The sequence below is a fragment of the Girardinichthys multiradiatus genome, chromosome 22, assembly GCF_021462225.1.
Source record: "Girardinichthys multiradiatus isolate DD_20200921_A chromosome 22, DD_fGirMul_XY1, whole genome shotgun sequence".
In the NCBI taxonomy this organism is placed as follows: Eukaryota; Metazoa; Chordata; class Actinopteri; order Cyprinodontiformes; family Goodeidae; genus Girardinichthys; species Girardinichthys multiradiatus.
The window spans coordinates 44,350,898-44,362,991 of NC_061814.1; the positions used below are offsets into that span (position 1 = coordinate 44,350,898).

General features: G+C 43.6%; 1 protein-coding gene across 1 annotated transcript in view; it reads right to left on the reverse strand.

The window, feature by feature from the left end:
• LOC124859384 (spectrin beta chain, non-erythrocytic 1) overlaps window positions 1-4,823 on the reverse strand; it is a 100,299-nt gene extending 95,476 nt beyond the window's left edge. The window contains exon 1 of the mRNA XM_047352138.1: window positions 4,679-4,823. The gene's annotated coding sequence lies outside the window, so the exon portion shown is untranslated. The remainder of the gene's footprint in view (window positions 1-4,678) is intronic.
• Between the last annotated feature and the right edge of the window lie 7,271 nt (window positions 4,824-12,094).

Consider the following 12,094-nt stretch of genomic DNA (forward strand, 5'->3'; position numbering starts at 1 on the left):
AGTGGTGAGAAGAAGCAGAAACACAGACCGTTCAAACATGCCAGGAACTTACTGATAAAGTTCGGACCGTTTCCCACCCAGAACCTTCACTGAAAATGCTCAGAGATACAACCTCCAGATACGAACGTCAGTTGGATCAGTGCTGGTAAATAAACCTGAAATGTTCTGATCCAGTAAGGACTTCAAACTGAACTAAACCATCTTCAGATTTATTCCATCTCCACCTGTTTGGATCATAAATCATCATTTCTTATTTTACGAATTATTCATATTTTACTGTTTTCTCTCATTTCTTTAAAAGTGTCCAAATGAAACTGAATCAGAACATTTATTGATGGCTGGCAGCGCCGTCGGGTTTAAAGGTTTCAATCAGTCAATTATTTACAACAATCTATGAAGTTGGAAAGAAAATTATTTCAGGAACATTTTCAAACATTTTGCTTCAGGAGTCATAAATCTGCTTTCCGATCCAACAGTTCTGACCAATGAAGAAGTTCTGATCAGTAAATTAGTTCTGATAGATAAATTAGGCAAAGTTCTGCCATTTAAACCAACATGATCCGCCCAATAAATAAAAAAACAAATAAAAGAAGAAGAATCAGCCTGGAAAATCGGGCCATAAATGACAAGAATTGGTCGGGTTCTATTGTTGGATCCCTCACACTGCAGGTGAGATCATATGAGGACCTTTATAGACCAACCCAACAAACAGGTATCCCAACAAACCATCAGGAACCATGAGGAGGCATCAGGAAGCACCCGTTGTTCTGTTTCTATGCATGAAGCTTGGTTCTAACAGAACCATCTCTATGTTTAACCCAAGCTTCACCACTGGGAAGACTCTCCTCCTCCTCCTCCTCCTATCTGCTGGACATTCTCCAGAACATTCCTCCTTTCCTCCTCTGTCCTACCAGGCAGCAGTTGGTCCTCCTCCCTCCTTCATCTCCTCACCTCCAAATCCTGAACATCCAAAGCTCATTACAGGTTCAGCAGAACCCTGAACGTCTGGGAACAAGAAACTGGAAAATGGTGAAGAACTCAGGTATGAATCAGGTGTGTTAAAGCAGGGAAACATCTAAAACATGTAGGACACCAGCCCCAGAAGACCAACTTTGGACACCCCTGCTTTACAGCAACGGTTCTCCATCCTGGTTCTAAGAGCCCAATGTTCTACGTAGAACACCACCTCCTCGGCTGCCATCAGGTGCTCCAGAAGCCTTTTAATCAGTCTTTGATTTAAGCCAGGTGTGAGGCGGGTCCAGAACATCTTCCTGGGCTCCTGGGTCTCTCCTCAGGTTTTAATACAGCCTGAGTTTCCTGTTAAAGGTCATAATAAGCATCAATGTTCACTTTCAGGAAATGAAGGTATAGTGAGAATAAACCAATAGGAGCTCGTCTCTCTGTGTTGATCTGCTGCAGGTTTCTGGATTACAAAAACACTGAAATGTTTCTGCAGATAAAGGTCCGTTTCACTGAATCTGGACCAGCAATTAAATGCATTTCTTCCTATTTCTAAGAAACCAACTAATTCTGAGAAAATGGTGGATAATCAAGAACATAAAGATCTGCTCTGGATAACAAACAGCTTCCAGAAGGAAAATCTCTGCAGGGTCAAAGGTTTCACAGCTTGAACTAACAAATATTTCTACAGTAACGTTTTATGTCACGTTCCTTCACCAAACTTCTCTCCTCCCTGAGGACCACCTCTCTGATTCGCTCCCTGGTTCCTCACTCTCCCACGCATACCTCCCTCCCTCCTCTCCTTCACCTCTCCTCCCTTTTCCATCCACAGAAAGTTTTCACCTCCTCCCTCAGCATTTCTGCTTCTTTGGTTTTATTTTTCTTTCACTGTACCGATTTACTTTAATAAAAAATAAAATGCGTTTCACAGGAAGGAAGGAAGGAAGTAAGGAAGGACAGAAACTGCTCCAGAAACTGGGAAGTGTGTCCTGGTTTCTCAAAATACAGCAGCTCACCTTGGAGCTCATCAGGGACGCTTCACTTCATCCCATTTTCATCATTTCTTCTGCCTCCAGATTTACGTCTCTGCATCTAAACCTTCTGCACAACAAATCCAACATTTATACTTCTGGGAAAAAGGGCAGATCCAAAAGGTTTTCCTGGATTTATGAGGCGCAGAACAAATAACTTCATACATCGACAAATGATGTCATCATTAAAACACGAACTTCATGTCTGAAGAGGTTTTTATGTCAACTGTCACATAAATTCCTCTAAAACCTGAGAAATGAAAGCTCCTCAGGCTCAGTTACAGCCTCCTCTCTGATCACATGACCCAGTAGAACCCACCCCAGGCAGCAGACAGCGAGATGTTTGGGTCGTGAACTCTGAAGGCAGCGTTGTGTGCCGATTACCTCACAGAATAAAACCAGAGAGAACCAGATATGATTGGATCACTGGGAGGATCTGAACCTGATCCTGGCTGCTGCACCAAAACAAAAGGTTCTTCCTCTGCTGGGACCGTTTGTACAAACTGGATCCTCAGAATGTCCCAGTCAGGTCCAACAGAGTCATAATCTGGTTGCTTTTAACTGAACTGGATCTAAAACTCACCCTGGGCTACATCCAGTTAAACATCTCTAAATACTAATAATGTAATGAAGAAGAACGGATGTTCTGATGTGAAGTCTCCTTCAGCTCCAACAGAACCGAGAGTGAAGAGCAGCAGAACCGGAGCTGCTGTGGTTAATATTAGCCCGGTATTAGGATGGAGACAGCTGCAGCAGAGCCGATGATGTACGTCTCAGGTTTCCGTCTGAGCTGGACCTGCATCACCATCTCCACCGCCTAACGCTCTTTTAAACAATAATTTTTCTACGTTATCCTGAAACCATGAGACTCGGAGAACCCAGTTCTGGTCATACTGGTTTTAACTGCCAGTTTCCAGCAGGATCATCTGGTAACATCTCAACCTGCAGATGGAAACCTGTGTGTGTGAGAGGGAATGATATAACCACACAGAGAAAACTAGTTTCATTTTATTGTGCAGGTTCTGCTGATTTTATCCCTTCGGGCCCTTTGCGGTTCTGGTCCATTACAGGTCATTCCTGCATCAGAACAGAGCCGTCTGCCACTGAATGTTTTAACTGTGCATCAACTCATACTAGAGCAACACAATATATTAACTCACAGCTTCAATGAGTGGATCCATCTGGATCAGGAGGGACTCACTGGGTGTGATACTGGGCAGACTGGTTATTCAAGCTCTGACCTTTTATTGCTGAGGTCATCAGTCATCCGGTCCTGACTGGCAATAATTTCATGAAAAACTGTTTTTAATCCAACTCATGAGGCTCGGTGGAGTTTGAAGTGTTAGAGGCGGGGCCTGTTCAGGCCAAAGCAGCTGACCAATCAGAGCACAGTGGGCCTTAAGGGCCTTAAGGGTAAAAATCCAGCAGCAAACTGGCCTCTGTGGGAGTTTTACAGGAGCTCAGAGTGACTGAAGTCCTGATGGGTCAACAGAACTTCAGTGAAGGTACTGCTGGAAAGATTCTGAGAACCTGTGGAGACGAGGTTCCTCAAAACAGCAGTAGAAAGGCTTAGGAGAGAAACCTCTGAGTTCAGAACATAAAACCCAATAACACCAAACAGGAGTTTATGGCTGCAGCTGAGCATCAGCAGAACAAACCAACACCTCACTGGGTCATTTTTAAGACTCGTCAACAAGTTGCTGAGTGTTCCCAACTGGTGAGGAAGGGGAAGGGTTGAGGAGGAGGAGGGAGGAAGAACAAGGGGAAAACTGGGGGGAAAAAGAGGCAATGAAGGAAAGAGAAGAGTGGGAGGAGAATGAAATGATGTGAAAACAGAGAGAAAGACAAGAATGGAGCAGATAACTGAAAAACCAGATCATGGAGGAGGAGGAGACAGCAGCAGTCCAGCCTGTATCTGGTTACATAATTGCTCCATAAGGATTTAAAAGCAGGGTCTGCGCAAACAAGAAAACGCCTCAAATCTGCAACTTCATGCACAATTTCTCCTGATTTTCCTCCCACAGAATTCCAAAAATGCATTGTAGTTCTGTCCTGTCTCTGCAGCTGAATCTTAACCGGATAAAATAGGAAGGAAAACTGGTTCAAAGTGCAGAAAAACATCACAAGATTCAGTTCATGTGGATAAATGAGGAGGGAGATCAGTGTGAAGGGATTAAATAGAACAAAACCATGAAAATGGCGAACATTTAAGGTTCCGAGTAGATTAGAAATGATGGAAACAAACAGGAAGAGGAGAAGATTCCTGCAAGGATTTAAGAGCAGACAAGTGGGAATATTCTGGTGTTTTTGTTCTGGGCTGAGGTCAGAGGCGACCACGCCTGCAGCACCAACACCACCACCATCATCATCATCAGATCAGCCTTCATCAGAGAGAAGGTCAAAACAAACCTCCATCAGTCCAGAGCAGATAGATTAACGCTGCAGAGTCCAACCAACAACCAGCAGAACCACCAACAGAAACCAGTTTACACCCAGCAGCAGAACCACCAGCAGCAGCATGGGACACATCTGGGAAAGAGCTGCAGCTCCACAATATTCCCACAGGTTGATTCCATGGATGCTGCAGGAACAGCCGCAGCCGCCGTGCATGTGGAAACCAGCGGGCACAGTGGGAAAAATCCACGCAGAGCGGCTGTGATAGTGACCCACAGCGGGCAGACTCTTACCTGGAGGCCGACTGGAGAGCTCTGAAGTCCCGCTCGTAGAGGAGGACGGACGGCCTGCCTGACTGCTGGAAGCTCGGAGCGAAAACAAGGCAGCAGCAGAGCGAGCTCAAATCTACCAATCCCCCTCCTCCTTCTCCTCCTCTTCCTCCTCCTCTTCCTCCTCCCGCCCCCAGCGCGACTCAGACTGCAGCGGAAGGTGCGCTGGGTTCATACACCGGCCTGCACCGACTTTACACAGATCACTGAGGAGATTCTGGATCAGACTCCAGGTTTTTTGGAGTGAATTAAAATATCATGAAAAACTGCAATATTCGAGTAATTCAATTCAAACAGTGAAGCTCGTATATTCTATAGATTTATTCCACACAGAAGGAAACATGTTTATCACCTGGATGATTCTGCCTTACAGCTAAAACCCAAAGTACAGTTTCAGAGTAAATGAGGACGTTATGACGAGTAAAATAGATTCCCGAAACAAAATGTCCGTGTTAACACAATCATGGAGAGGACTGCTGACCTGATAGCTGTCTGGGAGACGGTCACTGACACCAGGAGCTCATCGCCAGTTCCTCAGGGCTGTATGCAAGCAAATTAATGAAAAGTTAAGTGGAAGGATAAACTGGTGCACGAGATTCAGGTATAACCACAGTCTATCAAAGCTTCCATCACTCCTCAGCAGAGCCACAAGCTGATCGCCTCCATGCCACGCCGCATTGATGCAGTAATTCATGCAAAAGGAGCCCAGACCAAGTGTTGAGTGCTGACACAGTACAGAACCTGGAAGGTCCACATTTCTGGATGAAGATAATTGGTTTAAATTAATATTCTGATTTACTGAGAAACTGAATGTTGAGTTTTATAAAAACTCTCAGAAACAAAAGGATTGAGCAACTGATGGAGTGCAGTAACTCTTATTTTAGGTATGAAAGCTACATTTAACATCAACAAAATCCTTTTAAATATCGAGTTATTTGTTGTAAAGGGTTGCCATAGCAACATTCTTTCCATTGATCCCAACGATCCTTCATGGTTTTCTGTTTACTGCTCCTGTTACAAACGCCTGTATAAAAAGACACTGAAACATGTAATCATGAGGCTGCAGGGTCCCACAGCATGATGGGTCCAAATATTCACCAAGACTTTCCTTCAGGACAACGTCAAACATGGGAGAAGGTCCAGCTCATACAAAGCTGGACCTTTCCTCACTCAACCAAATGTTTTACAGCTTTTACTGTTTTATAACCTTTAGTCTTTAAATGTTAAAAAGCAGATTTAATCCAAAATGTTACTCTAATAAGATCATTATTCCTCTCTCCTGCAGTCTGCCAGCAGCGAGCACATTTCACAGCAGCTCAATAAACCAGGAACATCTCCCTGTAAAACCAGCATATGTTCTATACGAGTCGGACTCAGCAGGTCGCACTGTAACCCTGCTGTCTCCGCCCCTGTGGGCTGCAGAGGGAGCTAAATGAAGCAGCCCTGAGGGGCGGGGACTCCGCCGCAGGGAGGAGGAGGAGGAGGAGGAGGAGGACAGGCTGCAGAGGGTAGATGATGCCAAACAGCCAAGTTGGTGCCGACTCAGCTCGGATGGGTTCAGAACTGAAATCAAAGTGGCTTCCTGCTGCCGGACTCAGTTTTAGAACTGGTTCTGGTTCTGTATGAACTGAGGAAAGCTTCAGTTCTGATTTTACTAATATTTGGACCGTCAATATGAGTAGAACTTTACTCTCAGTTTATTGTTGATTTCATTAATCAGTCCATATTTCTGACTCTGATACATGTTCTGAGCCTCTTTGTAGAAGGGTCCTGGTTGTGTTCTGGAACCCGTTTCAGGGTTCTAACCTCTTCTAACTGTCTGTTGATGAAGCAGATTTAGCTCATATCTCCCTGTGGTCGTTGTCAGATTCCACTAAATCAATTTTAATCACTCGGAGTCTTTTAAAAGTTGGTCTCTGTTCATCTTCTCTGTAGTTTTGCATCATTTCAAGCAGTTTTTGTCTGTTTGTCTCTCCTGGTTTTATGTGTTTGAAGTTGATGTTCTGTGTTTCATCAGATTTTGCTCCTAAATCTGAGGTTTCCATCACTTTGGGTCATCTTTGTCTCTGCAACAACCTACCTCCTTCTGATAATAATAATAATAATAATAATAATAATAAAGTCACACAACAGTTAGAAAAACAAATAAAATCCATGCGATAAAAGAACTCAAACTTAGAACCTGTATAATTTACAGCATAAATGATTAAAACTGAACTTTCTGGTGTTTTTTTACTTTTAGTTTGAACCTTTTTTTTAATCTATGAAGATATTTTAAATGTTGATCCAGTAACATAAAATAAATAGTTTTTTTTTCCTTTTGGTTGGACATGAGTAGTAAAAACCGGGCCATCCTTCAGAACCTTCAGGACCAGCTCTGGTACTCTTTGCTCTCAATAATAAAGAATATCTTTTTAAATGTACATATAAACACAACTGATTTTACAGTAGAATATAATGTGGGATCAGTCCAATCATGCCTGGTGTTGTTCTGGAGTTCTGACTGTCAAGAGTTCATCAGAGAAACAACCTGGAGGAAGAAACTGTCTCTGTAGTGGCTGGTTTTAGCAGACAGTGCTCTGTAGCGCCACCTGAAGGTCAAAGCCTGAACAGTTTGTGAGCAGGGTGTGTGGGGTCTGCAGAGAGGTTTGCTGCCCTGTTCCTGACCCTTGACCTGTATAAGTCCTGGATGGAGGGAAGGTCAGCCCTGATGATCCTCTCTGTAGACCTATAGGAGAACTCCGTTTCTCACTCAGTCTGAAGATCTTCAAGGGTTCTAACAACAGAACATATTTAAGCTCGAGCAGAACTTTTTTCTCCTGTCAGGGTGACTGCTGAAATGGTACCATGGTAGAAATACACATGACCCTAATGCTTCTCCTGACTGATACCTTTGAACAATGAGACCAGTTTGGTTCTTTATAACCTCCCTGCTAAACGATCCAAACGGGTGGAAAATCCTTCCAGGAAGCTGGACTTTGGATCTGGATCATCAGATTAGTTGTGATGTAAGGAAGACTGACCTGAAAACAAAACCTTTAGTTTTAGGGTGTGAATGATCTGAACAGGAAATGAGTTGTATTAAAGGTGGAAGAAGTTCTGAAACGACTCACCTCTATTTGACCTCTCAGAAACATGCTGTTTGGACCTCAAAACCACAGCAGGTTCTGGTTCTAAGATCAGCTTCCAGGAAGGGTTTGACTTAAGCTATTTCAGGGTTCAAAGGTCAGGCTTGATCCTGACAAACAGTGAAAGTAAATGCGTTAATATTAGATGTGGTTACATGAAAAATCTGAAGTTCTCAATAGTTTCCAGTTTACATATAACTTCTATCATAAATGTAAAGGTGTTTATTTAACTAGAAGCTTTGTTGTCTGCTGGTATAATCAGCGCAAGACATCCCACTTCAGCAGGAAACCCTCCATCATTCCCAGTAAAACCAGCTGATCCATGCCAGAAGAGTTGGACTCGGTACCAACGTGTTGCCCGGCAGCAGCTGGCCGGTGGTTCCCACTCAGGTGTGACGACCTGTGTGGGCCGGCGGGATAATCACAGAGAAACACTGAGCCAAGGAGAAGCCATCGAGTCTTTTCTTCTTCTGTTTCTCTCTTACATACACCGCCAGAATGAGCACTGTTTCCACGGTGACCACTATGGGATGCCAAACACGGTTGCCGGGAGAGGAAGAGGAGGTGGCTGCTTCTCTAGAGGGAATTAAGAGTGTGCGTGGGTTCTTTCTGCTGTCTCTCAGCACCTTCAGCAGCGTGGGGGCAGCTCTGGAGTTATTAATATTTGCTGCAGATTTCACCAGAAACAGGCGGAGGTGGGGGGATGGAGGGATTATTTTCTGGACCTTCCAGATGTTCTCAGACCCGGGAGGATCTCTCACACAGAGGCGTTTGGTTTAGTGTTAACTGGAGAAGCTCCATGATGGGAAGAAACAGACGGTCCAAACACTGTCCCATTTTTAGACGGGGTTCGGTCCAGTCCCCTAGAAGTTCTGGCGGTGGTTTTATAACTCCTGGGTTGGAGTTAATGGTCCAGACAGAGAGAAGGGACCGGCTCAGTTATGGTTGAGGTGCAAACACACCCTCCATTTCTGCTACCTGTGTGACCCCTTCTCTTTTCCAATGGTTATAATCAGTCTGACAGAGAGAGGTATCCCAATCCTTGTGGTTTTTAGTAGAACAATGACCATCAGTGGGACCCTTTGTGAGGTTCCTTGAGACGACATTGTTGTAAATAAGCGCCGTTTAACTAAATAATCTGAACTGAAACTATCTCTGTAGTTATGCTGCTAAAGGCTTAGGCTGCTGGAGGACATAATGACCACTTTCACCCTCTTCGCTACATTCTCATACTACTCTCCAATTTTACATTATTTGTTGTTATTTCAGCTTTTAACTTCGTTCTCTTTTTTCTCTTCCTAGAAGCTACACCTGGCCTGACTCTGTGTCTACCTGTGACACCTTTCTGGAGAGAGGAATCGTCCGAGCTTCTGCTGGCAACAACTTAATGCTCACCCTCTACAGATGATCCACATGACCCTGTCTTTCAGTGTTTAACCCTTTCTCTCTCCTAGACATGGCTACTGACTGAGCTTCTACTGTAACTAACTCTATGTTCTCTCTTTCAGACTCTAACCTTGAAAACTGGATCAGAGTTTATCTGTTCTTTCTTTCTAGATGAAACGACTAAAGGAGCTACATCCATTAACATTTACTTTTCCTTCCCATAGAAAGTACTCCTGGATCAGTGCTTCTTTGTTCTCTTTGTGTCTCTGCTCTGTTCTCTCAAACCTCCAGTTGGTCGTGGCAGATGGCCGCTCACACTGAGCCTGGTTCTGGTTCTGCTGGAGGTTTCTTCCTGTTAAAAGGGAGTTTTTCCTCTCCACTGTCGCTACATGCATGCTCAGTATGAGGGATTGCTGCAAAGTCAACGCCAGTGACTGTCCACTGTCTCTACATGCTCATCCAGGAGGAGTGAATGCTGCAAGTCACTGACTGGATGCAATCTGCTGGGTTTCCTTAGATAGAAAAACTTTTTATACAATTTGAAGAAATAACTGAATCTGACTGAACTGTTCAATGGTTACGATTAATTGAAATGTATTATCACGTTCTGGGTTTGGATCGGACCAAAGTGCAGATAAGAGCCTGGCAGCCGCATGATGAGAGGAAGGCTTCCCTTTAATTAAAGGTTTCCAAAACGTAACATATTAGATTGATGTTTTACCTTATCTGGAAAAACTGAGAACTGATGGAAACCACGAGGAAAGTTTAGAAAAACAATTTATTGACATGACTCAATAAAACAAGCAAAGCTAAATGTTTTATATTGATTGAATTGTTGAATTTATGAGCTGATCCACGATGAAGAAGTATGGGTCAAGGATGAAGAACATGATGAAGAACGGGTTGACATGATGAAGAACATGATGAAGAACGGGTTGACATGATGAAGAACATGATGAAGAATGGGTCGATATGATGAAGAACATGATGAAGAACGGGTTGACATGATGAAGAACATGATGAAGAATGGGTCGATATGATGAAGAACATGATGAAGAACGGGTTGACATGATGAAGAACATGATGAAGAACGGGTTGACATGATGAAGAACATGATGAAGAACGGGTTGACATGATGAAGAACATGATGAAGAATGGGTTGATATGATGAAGAACATGATGAAGAACGGGTTGACATGATGAAGAACATGATGAAGAATGGGTTGATATGATGAAGAACATGATGAAGAACGGGTTGACATGATGAAGAACATGATGAAGAACGGGTTGACATGATGAAGAACATGATGAAGAATGGGTTGATATGATGAAGAACATGATGAAGAATGGGTTGATATGATGAAGAACATGATGAAGAACGGGTTGATATGATGAAGAACATGATGAAGAACGGGTTGACATGATGAAGAACATGATGAAGAATGGGTTGATATGATGAAGAACATGATGAAGAATGGGTTGATATGATGAAGAACATGATGAAGAACGGGTTGACATGATGAAGAACATGATGAAGAATGGGTTGATATGATGAAGAACATGATGAAGAACGGGTTGACATGATGAAGAACATGATGAAGAATGGGTTGATATGATGAAGAACATGATGAAGAACGGGTTGACATGATGAAGAACATGATGAAGAACGGGTTGACATGATGAAGAACATGATGAAGAACGGGTTGACATGATGAAGAACATGATGAAGAATGGGTTGACATGATGAAGAACATGATGAAGAACGGGTTGACATGATGAAGAACATGATGAAGAACGGGTTGACATGATGAAGAACATGATGAAGAACGGGTTGACATGATGAAGAACATGATGAAGAACGGGTTGACATGATGAAGAACATGATGAAGAACGGGTTGACATGATGAAGAACATGATGAAGAATGGGTTGATATGATGAAGAACATGATGAAGAACGGGTTGACATGATGAAGAACATGATGAAGAACGGGTTGACATGATGAAGAACATGATGAAGAATGGGTCGATATGATCAGAATCAGAATCAGAATCAGTTTTATTGCCAAGTTCGTACATACAAACAAGGAATATATAGAAGACCATCTCAAGTCCTCAGAGATGGTGGTTCCTAAGAACCTGAAGTGGTCCACGGCCGATACAGTGTTGTTGAGGATGGTGAGGGGGGTGTATGGGGGTGGTGTTCTCTGAAAGTCCACCACCATTTCCACAGTCTTGAGTGGGTTCAGTTCAAGGTAGTTCTGACCGCACCAGTGGACCAGCTGATCCACCTGCTGTCTGTATGCAGACTCATCACCGTCCTGGATCAGTCCAATGACAGTGGTGTCATCTGCATGAAGAACATGATGAAGAACGGGCCAACTTTCCAGCATCAAACCAACTGAAGAGCTTAGAAATGAGGCCTGTTGACTGAACTGATTTTATACAAACTGCTCCTGAATCAGAGTTGAAGATGTTGACCCTCAAAGATCAGATGAACATAAAGTTTAGTTCTGCTGCCCTGAATGGCCTCCCAGCAGAACCAGGCTGAGACCTCCTTCAAACACCTCCCACTCTGCTCCTTATTGTGCGTCATATCTCCAGGCAGTTGGCATGGCGACAGAGCTCTTACTTCCAGCAGCGTGCTCCTTGAAGAGCCGCTCCCTGAGCTCTGAGGTGCCCATACATCTTCAACATGACGGGGCTTTAACTGCAGGTGTCCTCAGAAATAATCTGCTGTTTTATCTCCTCAGATTCCTTTGACTCATTGCTGCGTCAGGGTTGATCAGCTGATCTGGGATCCTCCAGCTGGGGTTTAACTGGATCACATGGACAGTTCCTCTGTCAGGTGACCTGCTGCTGTTACGCA